Source organism: Echinops telfairi, unplaced genomic scaffold (genome assembly GCF_000313985.2).
Source record: "Echinops telfairi isolate 266 unplaced genomic scaffold, ASM31398v2 ScPeMD7_7468;HRSCAF=8506_0, whole genome shotgun sequence".
NCBI lineage: Eukaryota > Metazoa > Chordata > Mammalia > Afrosoricida > Tenrecidae > Echinops > Echinops telfairi.
Window position 1 is genome coordinate 43,638,972 of NW_022111369.1, and position 17,415 is coordinate 43,656,386.

The window sequence follows — 17,415 nt, forward strand, 5'->3', positions numbered from 1 at the left end:
GGACCTGATGCTGGGGGCTTAAGTGGAGAGCAAATGTTTTGAGAATGATGAGGGCAATGAATGTACAAATGTGCTTTACACAACTGATGTATGTATGGATTGTGATAAGAGTTGTATGAGCCCCTAATAAAATGATTTTTTTTTAAATCATAGAAAGGAGACGTTACACAATCTGGTGTCAACTTGAGACTATTAAGAGTGATGGGGGTGGAGTTTAGCCTGTCAATCAGGTCACAGTTTGATGACCTCATTTGAAGGCACAAAGGAGATAGATAGCTCAGTGGAGGCCAGATATACTCACTCCCTGTGAAGCATTCCTGTTGACAAGCTACATGGAGCTACACTGATAAAACCAGTGTCCTGGAGCCGGAAGAGGCATGTAGAGACCCATGCCAGCACTGAGATGCTTCCACTGCCTCTGGATCTACAAGACTTTCTGCCCACTGGCCTGTGATCTTCCTGTATTCAGCGTCATTGCATGTGTTGCATGAGTCTAAAGAGGAATTTAGACAGGCATATGGGCTAATAACGGACTTATAGATTCGATCTGGACTGGGCTGGGATGTTTCTTAATATATAATTACTCTTTGATATAAAGTTCTCTATGGCACACATATGAGTGTCTCTGGATTTGTTTCTCTAGTCAGCCCTGACTAACACACGTGATTACACAGCATTACACAAACAGCAAACCCATCACCCTGAGATCAGCTAGAAATACATGTGTCAGGTGACGGGGGTTTTGCTGCTTTGAACATGTCCACGAAGGCTTCAAGTAGCGAGTTTGGGATTACAAATACATTTCAGCGAGGAGGAGGAGGAGGATTAAAAAATGCACAGCCCTTTAACTTATCAAGGGTTCGTGAGTGAGGGCAGATGGGGAGGGAGGGGGAAGAAATAGGGAGCTGATATCTGGGGCTCAAGTGGGAAGAGAATGCTTTGAAAATGATGATAATGGTATATGTGCCAATGTGCTTGACACATTGAAGGAATGTAGGACTGTGATAAGAGATGTAAGAGCCCCCAATAAAAGTATTTAAAAACAAAAAATCAAAAAATGCACAGCCCTCAAACAATGAGGATGTGCTGTGCCAGTGTTTCCTTGGCTTCAGAGTTTGCCAAGATTGTCACAGGGTCTTGGGGGTCAACCTTCCAACGTCATCTCACAGGGATCTGAGGTCTCATTTTCCAAGAGAGGGCGGTTTTTCAAAGTTTCATCAGTTTATTAGACAGTCTCTCTCTCTCTCTCTCTCTCTCTCTCTCTCCCTCTCTCTCCCTCTCTCCCCATGACAATACTAGGTATACAGAACTGGGGTAAGGAGGGGTGAGGGACTAATGGAAGGAATCCCAGCACAGAGGGAGGGGAAGGGCAGAGAAGACACTTTATTTGCAGTTTTCAAAGGAAAAGGAATTCCCAGCACTGGAGGGGAAGGCAGTAAAAGGGCGTGGATGGAATATACTTACAACCCCCACAAATGGCAGTCCTGGGTGCTGGCCCGGATGACAAGAACAGAGAATGAACTTTGGGTGCAACATTTGTAAAGGGGAGCTGACACTGAAAAGGTGGCTATCAGCAGTATGGAAACTTGTATTTCCACCCAAGACAGGCTCTCAGACTAGCTGAGATGCCCATCTGTGTGGTCTGTGGTGGACATAACCCTACGTACACTCGGCCTTTGCTTATCTCTCGTCTAAATTCTTTCTTCAGAGCACAAGGGCAGATCGAGGAGGGGCCTGAAACCTCGGTGCCTCTGGTAAAAACAATAAAAGCCACGTGGTAGAAACCACTTGCCACGGGGCTCCTTTGTCCTCACCCTACCCAGGATCTTCTAAGGAAAACATGCTCCTTTCACCTTCCAGGACACTGTGCTCTTAGTTTCCTCACACCTCTCTGTCCACTTCTACTTGTCTTCTTCGCCTGCTCTTTCCTTGCACCCTGCTCCTCAATCTTCTACAGATCTCTATACACTTTTCCTCTCTACATTCAAAACCTATGACTTCACTTACCACAACAATGTGCACAGGTAGGTCCATCTCTTGGGCTTCACATCCCCTTGTGAGTGACTACTTGCTTTTCCCATCAACACCCCAGGCTCCACTCACTCAGGAGACACTTCCTAAATCATAAGTTGAAATAGCACTGTCTTCTTAGTTTCTATAGTAGTGCTTTGACCCAATTCATGTCCCTCCACTGTGTCCTCCACAACATTGAAATTGCCTTAGAAGAAAGGGCAGTGTTTACAGGGTTTATTTTTTGGTTGTTGTTGTTATTTTAAGTCTGATAATGTTCCCCAAAGCATATAATACTTAAAGGTTGGATGGATGGATGGATGGATGGATGGATGGATGGATGGATGGATGGATGGACTTAGAAGTCTATACTGAGATCATTAAAAAAGTTAGACGTGGCAATGTGTACATCTAATAAATCATCTACATCAGCTCATACATTTCAGACATCACTGGGGCACAGTGATTTTTCCACCACCAATTCTGCAAGGTTGACTTAGGAACTGTGGTAGTTATAGAATCTGGTGTCAATTTGAGAGGTTTACAAGTGAAGGGGTGGAGTCTAGGCTGTCAATCAGGTCATAGACAATGAGGCCTCTGTGTGGGCATGCCCTTCTCCTGAGGATTCTGGGAACTCCTCTATTCCTCCTTGGAGGTGGGAGAACTCTCTCTTTCTGCTCACTCCCTGGGAGACGTTCCTGAAGAGAAGCCACATGGACCTATCCTGATGCAAGCAGACCCCTGAGAGCTGGAAAAACCACGTGGAGACCCCTGCCAGTCCAGCCAATGCTTACAATGCCACTGGATCCACAAGACTTTTCACCCACTGGCCAGTGATCTTCCTGCATTCAGCATCATTCCATGTGTTTTGTGAGGCTGAAGAGAACTTTATAGATTGGTATTGGGCATATGGGCTAATATTGGACTTATGGGCTTGATCTGGACTGGGCTGGGATGTTTTCTCAATATTCAACTGCTCTTTTATATAAAGCTCTTTCCTAAACACATATGAGTGTCCATGAATTTGTTTCTAGTCTACCCAGACTGACACAGGGACTAAAAATGAAATCTACTTTACAAATAGAAAGATATGAGTTCTTGGCTTGCTACAAAATCATAGAAACCTTTTGCTTATGTTGGAGTCTCTAGAGGAGTAAAACGTACATATGTAAGGTCAAAAAGTATTGCTACTAGGTTGTCAATTCATACATAAACAGCTTTATTCCAAACATGTCTTTAAACATGTCTCCGTGATCAATGGATGGATACAGACACGTTTGTTTTTTTTAGCAAGACACTTGTTTTAGTTTTGTTCCCCCAAACCACCAAACTCATTGCCTTCCAGCCAGTTCCAAGTCATGGCAATTGTCTTCAGCTGAGTTCTTCGGATTGGGAGAGAGGGATCTACACAAAGTTATCAAATGTGAAACTCTTGTTTCTTGACACATCCTCCATCTAGGTCTGTATAACCCTGAAGGCATCCCTCCAGCCCTTCCCTGAGGAACGCTGTGCTCTTCATTTCGTACCATGTCAAAATGGCAATTCTGCCAACTTTGAGTTTGGGGAACAGAAAGAAGTCTGAAATTGCAAGATCAGGGTTCGAGAGTAAGGGGCAGCGTCAGGATGGAGGAAGGCTCCCCACACGATTTTCACGTCCCTTGCTACTGAGGAAGAATTGTTAGAAATACTGTCCTGACTGCGGAAAGAAAAGAAATCATCAGCACAACTTTCTTGGCCTTTTTTTCACCAAGGACATTTCTATAAAGCTTCATAATAAATCTCCATGATTGTCCTGTGTCCTTCCAAAAAACCTATCAAAATAATCCCATAACCTTCTGAGCTGGCCGCTCTGTCTTGAAATTACCCAGAAAATCCCTACAGGAAAAGCCGATTTTAAAATTGGATCCTTTTTTAAAAATGTTTCCGGAGGCATCCTATAGAGACTGGAAGCAGTCCTAATGTTCCAGTGGGTTAAGTATTTGGGCTGCTAACCAAAAGCTCAACAATTCAAACCTATCAGCCACTTCCTCGGAAACCCTCGAGAGCAGTTCTGTTCTGCCCCCTAGAATCAATGTGATGGTTAAGGTCGAGTGTCAACTTGGCTGGGGCATATTCTCAGTGGTTAGGCAGTTATGATACAGTCATCTCCCATGTGAAACTAATATAATCACTTCCATGATCATATCTGCTACAAGCAGCCAATCAATTGAAAGAGAGTTTTCTTAGGGGTGTGGCCTGCTTCCAATATATGCGGATGCTCTGGCAAAGCTCTTTTGCTTTATGCTGGATCTGGTTCCGACATCTGGCTTATTATTTGACCTCTGGTTCTTTGGACTTGAGCTAATGGTCTGCCAGATTGCCTACTGATCTTTAGAGTTATTAGGAACCTGTGAGTCTGCTGATCTGCTAATGTTGGGTTCTAAACCCAAGTCAAGAGAAGCCTCTAGACTGGGTTGGCATTTGCCAGCCTCAACAACCATGTGAACCATTTCCTTGAGATAAATCGCTATATAACTCACTGCCCCAGTAAATTAATGCTGCCTCATAGCGAGCCCCTATGGATTTCTGAGACTGTAATTGTTTACCAGAGTAGCAAGCCTAATCTTTCTCCCGAGGAGTTGCTGGTGGTTTTGAACTGCCAACCATGTGTATTGCAGTCCAATGGAGTGAAAATAAGTTTATGGGAAAATACAATCAAAAGATAATGGAATTTTTCCATCAATTTTTTTGAAGCACCGTTACATAAGCTAGATCCCTCTCTCCCAATCCGAAGAACTCAGCTGAAGACAATTGCCATGACTTGGAATTGGCTGGAAGGCAATGAGTTTGGTGGTTTGGGGGAACAAGACTAAAACAAGTGTCTTGCTAAAAAAAACAAACGTGTCTGTATCCATCCATTGATCACGGAGACATGTTTAAAGACATGTTTGGAATAAAGCTGTTTATGTATGAATTGAAAACCTAGTAGCAATACTTTTTGACCTTACATATGTATGTTTTACTCCTCTAGAGACTCCAACATAAGCAAATTATAAAATATTAATTCTTAAAAATACTATATATCTTCTAACAAACATGCATACACACACATCTTGGAATCACTTAAAATACCAGTGTTTGTCACCTACGAATCAGTTTCTCTCTACCAAACGTAATCACTGGTTAATTTTTTCAAGGATACTAAATTTTCATCAAACCCTTAAAGAGCACAGTAGAGATTTAGATAATGAATGATTTCACAAATAAAAAACTCTTGTTCTAGAACCAAATATTATTGAAACCATCTGAGTTTAACAACAGAAAGCTGCTACAGAAAGCTGTTCACTCTTAGTTCTAATAGTGGACCCTGGATTTCATCAGGAGCACTTGTGGTACATTGTGTTGTGTTGGCCCAGATGAAAGGTTGATAGTTCAAATCCACTAGCTGCTCCATGGGAGAAAGATGAGGTAGCGTGCTTCTGTACAGCCTTGGAAACCCGATTGGGCAGTTTTATTCTGTCCTAAAAGGCCATTAAGAGTCAAGATCAAGTCAACGGTATTGGGTTTAGATTCAGTTCTCATACAGAAGCTATTGATTCTAACACACAGTAAGAGTCCTCTCTCAGATATGTGGTCCCTAACTATAGCTGCTGAAATTTGGAGAAAACCATGGGGATTGTTCTCATTTCTTGATCTGAGTTACTTCACACAGGCAGCATGCGACGGCACCGGCAATTGCACACCGGTGAAGAACGTTGATGAGCTTTCCTTTGCGCCAGTGCTTGGCAGGAGGTGCAGCATTCAGCTAATGCAAGCATGAGTGGCGTCAACACAAGTTTATTCCAGAGACTGCAGGCCATGGACAGGCGCATCTACAGGTCTATGCTTCTGGACTTCTTTCGGACAGGACCCTGGACAACCTGGACCACTTCTCCAGGCCAGGTGAGGTTGACAAGAGGGAAGGCTCAAGGACGAAACTAACTGGATTGAAAACTTTTAAGTTAGGCTCTGCTAATTATGAGCTGTTAAATCATTGGCCCATTATTTAACCTCCCTGCATCTCAGTCCCCTCATATGTAAACATGGGATAAAATGCCTCCCTTACAGGGTTATTAGGAGAATTATGAAAGTACACACACACACACACACACATACATATGCTCATACATATATATGTAAGTATATGTATATATACTGCTTAGAACCATACTTGACTCATATTACACACCCAATAAATCAATCAATATTGGCCATTATTACTAATGTTATCATCACCATCAGGAACAGTGGGTGAGAATAAACCAGAAGATGAAAAGGAGACTTCTGGGGACATAATTAGCTTCTTCAAAGGCTTGAAATGCTGCCAAGAGGAAGAGGGATTAGAGGAGTTCTGTGTGGCCCTGGGGAGCAGATATGATATCAAAGGGTATAAATTGCAGGAAGTCGGATTTAGGCTTCGTGTACAGAGGACATGGTTTTAACAGTCAGAGTTATCTGAAGATGAAAGGCTTCCTTTGAATGGGAAGTGTCCCAGGCTACTAGGGCATTCATTCCCACCCAGTTCATCCTTTGGGGTTTATGAATTAGCCGGATGGTTGAAGTAGATGGCCCCAAACACCTAATGCCTATAAATCTGTGATTAAATATACTCACTTAAGAATCGAGCAGAATTGTGCGGAACGGTTAAAATCTAAAAAGCACAGTACAAACAGTAAACTATGTTGCAACACTAAGGCTGTCACACCTCACAAATCCACTCATTCGGCATCCTTCCCATTGCCACACAATAACTCAGGGAAGCAGGAAAGAGATTCAATTTAAATAATACTCTCAGATGTACATGCGAAACCCATGCGAGACAGCTCACCTTCTCTGGTGATTAAATCTACAATGAAGTGGGTAAGGCAAACCTCACAGACAGTTAAAATTGCCCGAGGCCAGCCATCTTCTCACAGTATGCACAACTGATCTCTGTTTCTAAGGTTCAGTACTAGATAAAGGAGTTGATCTTTTTTAGAAAAAAGTGTAGTTTGAAACAGTGTACTCCCCTAGTGAGAAGCGGTGCTGCTTCTGTCAGGGGATGAGACTCGCTTTGTCCACCCTAGGACCTCGGGTATGGAGCCGTGGTGGCGGAGGGGTGGCCAGTGACGCTGACACAGTGGGTTGGGTGGTGAGCTGCTAATGCAAGACCAGCCATGGGAAACCGCCAGCCTCTCCGAGGAAGAAGAAGAGGCTTCCAATTCCTGCCAAGATCGACCATCTCTTAAGCCCACAAGGCAGTCCTACTCTGTCCTATAGGGTCACCATGAGTCAGAATCGACAGAAGAGCAGAATGATGCCGATGGCCCAAACCAAGCAGACGGACCGGTGGGAGGGGAAGAGCTGCGGGTTTCACTGGAGAAGTCGTTCCTCATGAAAGGTATTATAACAGCATTCTGTCTGAATTGGACTTGCCCCAGGGACTGATAATAGGACTGTACACAGGGACTTTGGACTACATTTCTGTGATCTGTTTATGGTATCACATCTGTGAGCTGACAGTGTGGGTTTTCTTCCTTTTTAAAAAAAAATCATACTCCTTTTTTTGTCTTATAGACGGACCAAAATGCTGCTATCAAAGAATGTCAGCTGACCCCGGCCATTTCCCCAGTTCCTGGGTGGATGCTGTGGTGTAAGTTAAAGTCGGATGCCCTTCAAGGGAATCCCATCCTTCATGCCTTGAGGACTCTTCTGTATGCCTCCGGAGGGTCTCAACACAGGGACTAAGCGGCAGGGACATGAGTGACTAGAACTTTAGCAATATCACTTTGATAGCAGCGAGAAGGATTGATTTTAGAGAGGTGGGTTAAACCAAAACCAAATTCCTTGTCCTTAAGGCAAGGCAAGAAAATGTGTTGCAAAGCGATTGCAGCTGCTCAGGGTAGAAATGATGAGGGATGAAGTGGGAGAAAGATGGGGGAACAGGTAGACAGGCAAGGACTGTTGGGGGTTGTCATGTTGGCTCTGATTCATAGTAACCCTATAGACAACAGAATGAAACACTGCCTGACCCTGCACCATCCGCGCAATTGTTCTTCTATTTGAGCCCATTGTTGCAACCACTGGGTCAATCCTTCCTGTCGGGGTCTACTTTTTCATGGACCCCCTACCAAGCAGGATGTCCTTTGTCAGAGACTGGTCTCTTCTGATTACATGTCCAAAGTCATGCTCCCTTCCAAGAAGCATTCTGGCTGTACTTTCTCCAAGACAGATCTGTTTATTCTTTTGGTAGTCCATGATACTTTCAATAGTATCCACCGGCACACTATTCAGATACATCGATTCTTCCTCATTCTTCCTCATTCAATGTCTAACGTTGACACTTTTATGAGACCATTGAAAAGACCATGGCTTGGGTCAAGCACATCTTAGCCCTCAATGTAACCTCCTGGCTCTTCAACATTTTAAAGAGGTCTTGTGCAACTGATTTCCCCAGTGCACTGTGCCGATTGATCTCTTGACTGCTGCTTTCATGAGCATTGATTGTGGATCCAAGCAAGATGAAATCCCTGAAAACGTCACTCTTCTCTGTTCTTCAGGATGTTACCTATCGGTCCAGTTGTGAGGATTTTGGTTTTCTTTCATTGAGTTGTCATCCACATGGAAGGCTTCCGGCCTTGATCTTCATCAAGGGCTTCAAGTCCTCCTTGCTTTCAGCAAGCAAGATTATGCCAGGTGCACACTGAAGGTTGATAAGCCTTTCTCCAATCTTGATGCATTGTTCTTGCATATAGTCCAAATTCTCGTGTGATTTTCTCAGCACACATATTGAGTAGGTTTGGTGAAAGGATACCACCAGTGGCGGGATTCAGTTGGTTTGCTCTGGTTTGGCAGAATCAACATCTAGTTTTTAGTTGAGTTCAGCAAACCGATTGTTAAAATGGTACTTGTAATCAAGGGTTCTCTCTAAGGTGGGTGGTGAAAATCACAAATTTACATTTCTTACTCTTTTTTTTTAACATTCAGCTGCACCACAGCATATTCTAAGCACCTTCATTCCATCCATAGGCATATGGAACTATGCTTGTATTATTTACTTATTCATTTCATAGATGTTGTTATATTTTTGATGAAATCGTATATTTCTATTCCCTTGCATTTGTTCTGAGTTAGGCTCCCTTCTCCTCAGTACCTAGAAACCACTATTTACTTTGTGGTTCTATGAACTTTTGATGCAAAGGGAACATGGGCCATGTGCCTTTTGTGACTAGCTTCTTTAACTCAGCATGTTTTCAAGGCTCTTCCATGTTCTATCTACTAGAACTTCCTTACTTTTGCTCATCATTCCACGGTATGGCTAGTACACTTTTGCTCGCCCATTCATTAGTTAATAGACATTTGAGTTGTTGCCACTCCTTGGCCATTATGAATAATGTTTCTATGGTATTTGTGTGAACATTTGCATGGACTCATGTTTTCATATCTTTGGGGAATAGCCCTAAAAATTAGTTTCCTAAGTCATATGATAACTTTATGACAAATTCCAAATTATTTTCCAAAGTGGCTTTAAATTGTCACTTTAAACTTTTATGCACATTTTATTGCTTCATATTCTTCACTTAACTATTCAGTCAGTGAAGTGCTTGTATTAGTTTTTGAAATAAAGTTAATACATAACTCCTTTCTTCCCTTTAACCTTTAATTGGTTTTTATGTTGACCATTGATCTGCAATAAACTCAAGGTCTCAATCTCTACTCCACGAATGGTTAAAAAGAAACCTATTTCAAATGTCAGTTAATGACTACGTCATAGCATGTCATTTTTCTTTCAAAGATCAATATCTGGCCCGGGTAAGAAGCATCCGGGTCCCAAGTCCTCCAAACCTACCCCTGACCCTCAGCATTTTCTCAGTACTCATAGCCCAAGATATAGGTCAGCCTCCTGTCTGAACTGGACTTTCCCCGGGGATTGACGCTGGGACTTTGTCTCGCTGTGATCTACTTACTGCATAACATCTATCAGGTCAGGGAGGAGATTCCATCTCTGTGGTGTTTACTGATGACAATGAGGTCATTTTGTTCTTAATCCAACCGTTTTATTGACCTGTATTGTCTATTTTTTCCCCTTCCTTTCATAGAGTTTTGAGAACAGAACTCAGCCCAGTCACACTTTCCCAGGGAACTGTAAGGACGAGCTATAAATGGGTAACACTGAAAAGTCTGGAGCTCCATCAATTGATGGTGAGACCTTCCAGAGGGAGGACAAGCTTGATCTCAATGGTTTAGAACATGTACTGCAATTTAATGGCTTACAGATAATAATTTAAGCGGTAAGTATTTGGATGAGGTCATTTCTTTTAAAAGGCGTTAGCAATCGCCCAGCTCTCCTTTCATCCTTAAAGCACCAGAAACCAGTTGCTAGCATGTTGACCCCGACTGATTGCCACTCCGTGTGTGCCAGAGTTTGCCATGGTTGATTTTTTTGAAAGCAGATCACCAGACCTTTTTCCTGAGATGCCTCTAAATGGTCTCAAACTTCCATTCTTGCAGTCAGCAGCTTAGCATGTTAACTATGAGTCACGCTAGGAGCTACACCACCCAGGGACTTTCCTTCGAAGCAGCACATGATCTGTCAATGTGACCACGAGAGACCTAAACTCTTCTCCTCTCAACACTGGGATTAAAATCAACAGCTAACCTCCCTTTCTTCCATAGTTGATCTGACCCATTTTCTCTTGTGCTTAGCAGCCATCCTGTTACTTTCCAAAGTCTAAATCATACATACACAACCTTCTGTTAGGGGATCATGAGAAGTCGAACAGCAGAACAGTTCCACGGAAGGTCCTTGGAAAACCAAAAGCCAAGCTCACTGCCATCGTTTTGATGCCAACTCAACTCATAGTGACCCTGTGGGATGGGGTAAAACTACCCCATGAGTTTCTGAGACTATTCTTTGATGGAGTAGACAGCCTCATTGTTCTCTCTCAAGGGTACTTTGAAGTCAAGGGAAATTAAGCAAGAATCTTTGTGGGGGGGGCTGGGGGGGCAGGGACGCGGGGGTGAGGGGTGTTGGGGAGGGGAGGGACACAACCTGCTCCACTCCCTAGATAGAAGCTTGGATCCCAGCACCTCTATGGAATATAGCACTCCTTATGAGCTTGGATGGGAGGCACGTGACAAAGCATTTTATAAGGCTTATACACGAAGACATCAGTATGCGCAGAATCTTGGTACTTTCTCAGCATTACCAAATAAGTCCCTCATCATCCAATTCACCTTCTAGCTTCCTTATATTTTAGCCAATCGTTAACTATTTTCTATCTTGGGCCAGTGATAAGGTATTTACCTCATGTTCTGCTATCAGTCCCTTCATGAGAACTCCCCATTCAAGCTGCCAGGCAATTTGGCTCCGCATTCATTGCAGGACCCTGTCCCCCCGACCCCCACCCCCACCCCATCAAGTCCCCTAGGGCCGGATAGAGCTTGCTTGCTTTCACTCTCACAACCCCAGCCTTTGGGGAGATAGTTTGAGGCGTGGCTACCAAAGAGTTCACTGCATCCCAAGATTAAACTTGTTCGCTCCTTGTTCGCTGATCCCCCAGCCCTGTGCAGATGGCATGTCCCCCAAAGCAGGCTCTGGATGGTGGAATCCTTGGGAGGTGAAAAGAATTTCACATCTACCAGTTTCCTGATACTGTTTTCCTTACTTAGCTTCTGCTCTAACCATTTAGTGGGAAGAAAAGGATAAATATAGATAGATGATAGATAGATAGATAGATGATAGATAGATAGATAGATAGATAGATAGATAGATAGATAGATAAAAGAAGACTAATGCTTTATCTGAAACGCAAGACTTAATTCATGGCCTGCTCTTTTTCTCTTTCCCGGAGATCCTGCCCTCATCGGATCTGTGCACCCAAAGACTCTGTGTAAGTCCACAAGGAATCATTCTTGACCTCCAGGGGAGGAATCTCAGGAAAGGAACTGAATGTAGCAGAGAGGCATTGTAAACATACAGCCTCAAATTGTTAAGTCATGTGGCACACATTTAAACCATTGCACAACGTATTCCTAGTTTTTGAATGGGCTAATTTCATTCTAGTCTGCAAATCAATTCTTTAACTTGACCTCTGAGCCTTTCTTTTTAGCGCTTCCTTTCTACTGCCACCTGCACAGGTAGGTCAACTACTGTCTGGTAATCCCCAAAGACGTGAGAGAAAGCCGGTCTTATAACTCAGGATTCAAACGCCCTTCCCTTGGCTTCAGGTTGAAATTCCTTTCTTTTAAAAAAATGTTTATTATTATTTTTCCCCTTTCTTAATGGAAACTTTCTATGCCCGTAAAGAGTCAGAGTCTCAGAAAGCCTCAGGGGCAGTTCCGGTCTGTCCTGGGGTCCTTGGCAGTGACTGCATGGAAGAGTCCTGCTGGTACAGTAGGGAAGTCTTAGCCAGTTGTTTGAATCCACCAACCACCCTGTGGACCAAGCTGTGGTCATCCGTTTCAGGAAAGACTTAGAGCCTTGGAAGTCTAGTGTGGGTAGTTCTACCCTGTCACTATGATTCACAATGGACTGTGGCAATGGGTTTTGAAGTTCATGGCTCAAGGTCAGACTTAGAATAGAGGTAATAATTGAAAGTATCTGTCTAAAAACAGAGAGAAGACATCTAATAACCAACTCTCAAGGAGCTCTGGTGGTGTCTTGGCTATGCATTGGGCTGTGATTCCACAAGGTCCACCGTTTGAAACCACCAGCTGCTCTGCTGGAGAAACAGAGCTTCCTGCCACCATAAAGAGTGAGACCTGGAAACTCAGAGAAGCACTTGTACTGTGTGCTGCAGGGTCACTTATGAGTTGGCGTCAATTCGATGGCAGTGAGTTTGTTGGTTGTTTTTCAATTTTATTTAGCTGTGGGATTTCCGCAGTTTCTTCCAAGTCCGACTGCTTTAAGAGATACAAGTCTGTCATCCGTCATCAGAAGCAAGGAAGGAAGCGCTGTGCTGGACACCAGTGAACTCGAGAGAAGAGTGAGAAGTCACTGCCATTCAGAGCTTTGTTCTCAGCATCACCAATGGCACGCCCTGATATGGGGAGACCAAAAAGCAAAAAACCCCTCACTGCCATAGAATGGATCCAGATCCATAGCGACCCTATAGGACAGGCTAGAACTGCCCCTGTGAGTTTCCAAGATGGGCATGCTTTTTACAGGAGTAGAAAGTATCATCTCTCTCCCGTGGACCAGCTGGTGGTTTCAAACAGTTGACCTTGAGGTTAGCAGCCCAACTCAAAACCACTACGCCACCAGGAACTATCAATAAAGGGCCCTTCCTATTGGATAATGCTTTAAAATTCTCAAGCCACCATTTAATCATGTTTTTCTAGTGATAAATCCTTACTAATAATTTTTAAACTTTAAAGGAATAAGAAAAGTGTAGAGAAAGTTACAATCACTGGTTCACCATCCCCCAGAAAAAATCATTTTTTTAACAGTTTGGTGTGTTTCCTTCCTATCTTTTTTGATGCTTATAGAAACATTTAAAAACCAGACTTAGGATCATTCAGGTGTGTTGGCTTGGCTAGGTGCTCCCCTCCCCCTTTTAATATGTTGTAAATAGTTTCCTATGTCATAAAAGGTTCTTCTGAAACATAATTATTTTTAAAGCTACATACCATTCCACACCAGTTTTCAGAGTGGCATAGCATATCTGATAAGAGTCCCAACCTCATTGCTAACCAGCCCTGAGTTTGAATATTGCTACCACCAATTGCAAGCCCAAACTTGGAAAAGTTAAGTAAGTTTTCTGACTTCCAATTTCTCCCCACCATTAGAAAATAAATAGAAGTAGCACCTAATTCCTATGGTGACTTTGAGAATGAAATCAGATAATATGTGCACAAAGCTTAGCAAACACAAAGTCAGGCACACAACAAATGCTCCATACATATTTTCTTTTTTTATTCTATCCCACATCATTTTTCCCCATCATTTTATAGTCAATTTTTATATACATAATTCTGTGAGGTAATTCTGAGTCATTTCCTAAAATGTACTTCTTAGGAAAGATATTTTGGATTAGTGAGTCGGATTATAAATTGCTAGCTATCTTCATTTCACTAAAATATAAAAAATAGATATCACCTTTAGGAGAGAAAAATGTAAATATTTCACAGTTTGAAATATTTATAAATAATTAATCTGAGTGATTATTAGCTGATTAGTAACTACCATAGACAATTGGGGAGGAAAAGCTGAACAGATTTATTTTCGTTTTCAGAACTTGTGCACAGTTATCTGTAACATGAAGGGAAGTTCCTAAGGCACCCTGCAGTTCTACGACTCGGTCATTATAGTATTCTAAGCATGTGTAATAAACCAAAACCAAACTGCCACCGCGTCCATTCCAACTCACGATGGGAGTAGGCAGCCTCATCTTTCTCTCACTGTGATGGTGGCCTTGAACCTTGACCTTGAGGTTAACAGCTCCGCGCCCAACCCACAGTGCCACCAGGCTCCTCACACAAGCACAAGAGATCGATGCTTTTTGTTTTCAAATGGAAGCAAAGAAAATAGCTTCACGAGTCCTATGAATGAAGAGAAATGAGTCAAGAAAGGGTTGCCGTAATTAGAATGATGGCGTTTTCTTGATTTTGTATGTTCCCTTAACGTTTAAAGTGGAAGACCCAAAGCAAAGCCAGGAAGGGCGGTCTGGTAGGCTGCCCTTCGCAGTGTTGCCCTTTGGCGATCTCCCCAGTCAAGGATTGCTGGCAAGTCTACAACCAGCGGCTCCAGAGAATCAGACAGTCGGAGCCACAAGCCAGTCAGCTGGTGCTGAGCTCGTCTGAACCGAGTGCCTGGCTTCCTGGCACCACTTCCATTTCACACGATGATCTCCTCAGACAGCCAAAGCTTCCCCGTGGGCGCCTCGCTTCTGCGGTAAACGTACACGTCTGAGAAAAAAGCATTGCTAACAAATAAAAAGGACCTCCGTTTTCTCTACTTGCGAAACATAAATGGTTTCTTACAGAAGTTATAGCTTATGGGATATGGGACGTTACCTAGCAACTTAGAGAATTACCAGCAATGAAAAGAAAATCTTCCCTTTTTTTTGTCTCCTTATAAATGTCATGTGTGTTCTTTGTGAAAATTTGAAAACGTCAAGAAGATGCAAAGAAGTGTTAAATGATTCGCTCATAATCTCATCACCTAGAAAGAACTACATTTTGACAGTTTGTTCATTTTTTCTTTTATGTATATGGCTATGTATATTTTTTCAAAACAGGAGTAATATGACATCTATAAGTCCAATTGCCTTATCATTAATTTAATATTATACTTTGAGTTCTTTTCCATTTCATTAAATATTCTCTGTAACCACTACTGTTGATGTCTGTATTTTATTTCACTGAATGAGTGTCCCTAGTAAATTTATAGGTTTGATGTAAATCTGATCAAAACCTCAACTAGTTCCTTTGTAGAAACTGACAAGTTACTCTTAAAATTCATATGGAAATTTAAGGCACTGATAATATTCAATATAATCTTTTAAAAACCAGAATGGACAACAGAAAAGTGGGTGAAGGGAGACGTCGGACAGGGCAAGATATGACAAAATAATAATTTAAAAATTATCGAGGGCTCATGAGGAAGGGGGGAGCGGGGAGGAAGGGGAAAAAATGAGGACCTAATGTCAGAGGCTTAAGTGGAGAGCCAATGTTTTGAGAATGATGAGGGCAATGAATGTACAAATGTGCTTTGCACAATTGATGGATGTATGTATGGATGGTGATAAGAGTTGTATGAGCCCCTAATAAAACGATTAAAAAATAAATAAATAAAATAAACTTAAAAAAAAAAACCAGAACAAAGTTGGAAACACTCACACTTTCCATATTAAAAGCTTACTATTAAAAGCTACAATAATCAATACAGTACCATCATAAGTGTAGACATATAGACAAGAATAGAATTGAGGCTGTATAAATAAACCCATACGCCAACAGTCAATTGATATTTGCCAAAGATGGTGAGACCATTCAATAAGAAAACATAGTTTCTTCAACAAATGGTGGTGAGATAATTGGATATCCACAGGCAAAAGAATTAAATTGAGCCCCAACCTCATACCACATACAAAAATTAACTGAAAGGAATCAATAACCTAAATATAAGTATTAAACCTATAAAACTCTTAGAAGAAAATATGAATGTAAATCCTCATAACTTTTTTAGACAATGGTTCCTAGATATGACAGTAAAAGCACAAGTAGTAAAAGAAAAAATAGATAAAATATGCATCATCAATTTTAAAATAGTTAAAAAGCATCAATAAAGTGAAAGGATAACCAACGAATGGGAGAAAGCATTTGCAAATCAGGTATCTGATTAGGGATGTGTATCCAGAATATAAAAAAGTTCTTACAACTCAACAATAACCCAAGGGGATAACCTAGCTTTTTAAATGTACAAAAGAACTGAATACATGTTGCTTCAAAGAAGATACATAAACAGCCAAAAAGCACATGAAACCAATCCTCAACATCATTATTCACTAGAGAAATTACAATTAAAATCACTTCATATATATTAAACTAAAAAACCTCACTGCCATCGAGTCAATTCCAACTCACAGAGACCCTACAGGACAGGGCAGAACTGCCCTGTGGGTTTCTGAGACTGGAACTCTTTATGGGAGAAGAAAGCCTCTTCTTTCTCCAGCTCATACCCATTCAGACAACTTATAATCAAAACGGCAAATAACAACCAGTGTTGGTGAGAATGTGCAGAAATTGGAACATCCATACAAGGTTGGCCGGAATATAAAATCTTTCAGTCACTGTGGAAAATAGTCTGGGATTCCTCAAAAGACTAAACATAAATTTACTATATGGCCCAATTCCTAGGTAGATTTATCCCAAGATAGGTTAAAGTATTTGTCAGCTCAAAAATGTGTATGCAAATGTTCATAACAGCATTATTATAACAGAAAAAGGACAGAAGCAATGCAGACATCAACTGAAGAACAGATGGACTATGGAATATTTTAAGTAATAAAAAGAAATAAAGTGTTGATACATGCTATAGCAGAGATGAGCCTTGAAAGATTGTAATATGTAAAATAACGCAATCACCAAAGAGCACATATTGTATTTTTCTATTTATATGAAATGTCCCCAAATAGACAAATTGTTAGACTGTAGATTAGGAGTTGCCTAGGGCTAGAGAATGAGAGGAAATAAGGAGTGACTGAAAATGAATTTTGGGGTTTCTTTTTGGAATGATGGAAGTATTTTGAATAGGTAATGGTAATTATTGCATAGCTCTGAATATACTGAAGATCATAGAATTATAGGGTGAATTATATGATATTTGAATTATACCTCAGTAACACTATTATACTAAAGAGGTATCGTTCCTATAATCTGCCCTTACATTTACAAATCAATTCC

General features: G+C 41.6%; 1 long non-coding RNA gene across 1 annotated transcript in view; it reads left to right on the forward strand.

Moving 5' to 3' along the window:
* The window catches only part of LOC123520983, a 22,919-nt gene extending 8,520 nt beyond the window's left edge, over positions 1–14,399 (forward strand). Inside the window, exons 2-5 of the long non-coding RNA XR_006679487.1 lie at positions 5,702–5,931; positions 7,585–7,660; positions 10,107–10,298; positions 14,244–14,399. This is a non-coding gene — a long non-coding RNA (uncharacterized LOC123520983). The remainder of the gene's footprint in view (positions 1–5,701; positions 5,932–7,584; positions 7,661–10,106; positions 10,299–14,243) is intronic.
* Positions 14,400–17,415: the final 3,016 nt, after the last annotated feature.